At 44.4% G+C, this 3,274-nt stretch overlaps 1 long non-coding RNA gene across 1 annotated transcript; it reads right to left on the bottom strand.

Annotated features, from left to right (window-relative positions):
- Nucleotides 1-146: 146 nt before the first annotated feature.
- On the bottom strand, nt 147-3,274 carry LOC108491844. The gene is made up of 5 exons (XR_001872947.1): nt 3,223-3,274; nt 2,520-2,646; nt 2,116-2,173; nt 1,198-1,251; nt 147-260 (listed from the first exon to the last, which is right to left on the bottom strand). It is a non-coding gene; the product is annotated as an uncharacterized LOC108491844 (long non-coding RNA).

Genomic DNA, 3,274 nt, shown 5'->3' with positions numbered 1-3,274 from the left:
AGTGGAAGGTGCCCCTGCCCATGGGATGAGCTTTAAGGTCCCTTCCAACCCAAACCATTCTGGGACTCCATGATGTTTACAACTTGGAGATTCCAAGAGCAATAGCCCCCTTGGCATCCTTTGTGCCCTTTACAGAGGAGATGCACAAGACACTTTCCCTCACAGCTCTACCTGAGTGGAAGTTGGAGCTTTCCCATGGCACAACCCAAGCAAGCTTCCCATCTTCAGTTCTGCTTCCTTGACAGTGTAATCCTCAGGCACTTCAGGGAGGATAAAAACATGGAGAACATCATCAGCTGCTGCTTCCTGGAAACATCAATTCTATCCAGCTGCTCTTCAGAGCAAGATAAAACCATTCCATGACCTTTGGAGAACTTCACTTCCCCAGCTCTGCCCCCAGATCTCCAAGTCTCCTACGATGAGAGCAAAGAGATGGAGATCTCCCAGGGCTCCCTGTCTATCGTTGGGACCACTCCCACCGTGAATCCCTTTCTTCCCCACCAGCAGCCCAGCTGGAATTTCCCTCACTGAAACTGCCTCTGATCCTTTCCATGTGCTCCTCCAGGAAGAATCTGCCTCTGCCTTCTCTAAGATTCCACGTTAAGGAGTTAAAGATGGCAATCAAGACTCCTCCCCATCTTCGGGAAGCTGGAAGAGCCCAGCTTCCCTCCTTTGCCATCCATCCCAGCTCCCAGACCCTCTGGGTGCTCTGAACTGGACAGGTTTTAGTTTACAAGGGCTCCTTTCTCCTGCTGAGCCCCCAGAACAGGAACAACATTCCAGGTGTTGTCTGACAAGCACTGAATGGAAGGCAATTAGTCTCTCCTTGGGTTTTATTAATGCAGTGTATGAATAAAATAGCAAGGACATGGAAAATGTTTCCCAGGAAGCTTCTCTCCACTGCTCCAACACCACCCAAACCAAAGCTGGGGGTCCCTTTGTGCCCAACTCTGCCCCACAGGAGCACAGTTAAACACTGACAGCTGGAATTAGGGATGGCAATAATCAAATAAGTTTGACCTCTACCTTTGTGTGGCTGCTGCTAATGAACCTAAAAACTGGGGGGAAAAAACCCCACCCAACTGCTTCAGTTAAGTCTGGAAATCAGGGAAGTTCTTCTCCCAGGGAAGGACAAAGGGGAGCTTCAGATCTCCTCAGTGATTCCTTACAGAACAAGGATGGAATACATCAATTTACCTGGAGACAAAAGTTTCCCATTCCCACTAACAGGTCTAAGACAGCTCTCATTTGCTGTAACAAAAAGGGAAGGAAAGAGAGATGTATTAAATAATTCAAGTAAGAAATTTGGCTCAGAATTAAGATTGATTACCATTAGATTAATTACAACAGGTGTCCCCACCTATGACATCAAAAACCCAACTGGAGAAATTCCCAGAAAGTCCCCAAACAGTCTTTTATTCTTTTGCTGAAGGATCACTTTTCTCTTTTAAAGTACAAGCAGCAAAATTTTACAAAACTGGCCAAGTGCTTCCAAAGGGAAAGACAACAAAAATTTGAAAGAAAACTGGAGACTCTTCCAGAAAGGAATAAAGTTAAAAAAAAACCTTCTTCAGTAGTGAGTACAATACTAAAGACTGACAACACAAATATTCCTACTCAAATAAGTAAAATAAGAGCCTCATGAAATGCATTTTAATCAAGACTTATACTGATTTATTTCCTTAAAGCTTGGAAAACTAATAATTCAATTTAAAATTAAAAGAGTTTTAACTCCTTTGCAGCCTCTTTCTTTCCAAAAAACACCAAGCAAGCAAAAAACACCCACCAAGCAAGCAAAAAACACCCACCAAGCAAGCAAAAAACACCCACCAAGCACCCACCAAGCACCCACCAAGCACCCACCAAGCACCCACCAAGCACCCACCAAGCACCCACCAAAACACCAAACAAAACACCAAACAAAAACACCAAACAAAAACACCAAACAAAACACCAAACAAAACACCAAACAAAACAAAAAAAAACCCAAATAAAAAACCTCCTAACAGCAATGGATTTGCTGTTTTGAATAGACTGATGGAAAAACCAGGAAAATCCTGCTAAATTCAGTAAATTGAGTATTATCAGACAAAGGTGAAGCAGGTGAACACTCACCAAGTTCCTCCTCCAGGTGAAGCTCCCTTATTGCTTTCATTTTGATATCTGACATCACCTAAAAGAAAGGAATTTTAACACTTCCAGCAGGGAATGCCAGGAACACCCCTGCCTGGATAAATGCCACTCCACAAAGAGCAACAAATAATCCCTCCCTCCTCTTTCAGCTTTGGTTTCCTGCTATCACCTCAAACACACAGGATGGGCTGAAAATCAAAATCGCTTCACACTAAAACACTGCCCTGGTTTAATTTACCTGCCAAATACCCCAATAATGGAAACTTCTGAGTTCCAGAGTATCTTCAGCAGAGAAAAACTTCATCCCCGAGGCTAAACCTGATTAACTGGGCAAAGGGCAGTGGGCAAGCCTGAGGAAAAGAGCCCTGGCCAAGCAGAGTCCTTACTGTTTCAATAGTGGCAGTAATTTTAACTTGGTTCTCGTCATCTTCTGTCCCACAGAAGTTCTTCACTTGGAGCCAGCTGATGTCACAGGTAAAGGCTGTCAGATTGCCACTGGAAATGTTCACAAAGCTGTGAAAATCAACAGTGCAGAGACAGTCAGAGACAGGAAAGCTGCCTGTTGTCAGGGTAGGTCACTCCCCAGCAAAGCTCCCAAACAAACTGATGATTCTGAGGTCATTAACAGTGATGGAACATCACAGGGTGAGGGTCAGGCAGCACAGAAGTGTAAGGAGAGCAGAAATTTGAATCTGACAACTTCAGATTCAACTGGGAGATTCCCCTTAAAGGATAAAACCTTATGGTGGCTTTACCCTGGCACAGCTTGGGCTGATTGTCTTCTGATATTGCTCTGCCCTCTCATCCCCCCCAAGTCCCTCAGACTCAACCCTCAGAAATTCAGGTTATGCCCAGTATTTGCCAGCACACTGAGCACATCTTGTTGCCACCAGGTTTTTTCCCCCTTTTCAAGTGGAAGTCAAAGGGATGTGTGTCTGCACTTCGAGAGCAAAGAATGTCTAACAGCTGACAAGTGTCTGTTCTCCAGAACCTAAGACTGACCTTTTAAATACAAAGCAAGGTAAAGTGATAATTAGTTACAAGAATGTATCATTTGTGTTTAATCATGCTCCTAATCAAAGTGGTCACCTCTGGTCGTGGCTGTCCAAGATGAGCACTGAGCACCCGTCCCTCAGACCAA

Source organism: Lepidothrix coronata, unplaced genomic scaffold, assembly GCF_001604755.1.
Source record: "Lepidothrix coronata isolate B3197 unplaced genomic scaffold, Lepidothrix_coronata-1.0 Scaffold1894, whole genome shotgun sequence".
NCBI lineage: Eukaryota > Metazoa > Chordata > Aves > Passeriformes > Pipridae > Lepidothrix > Lepidothrix coronata.
Note: the sequence above shows the minus strand (reverse complement) of the source record. Positions and strands in the feature narration are given on the sequence as shown.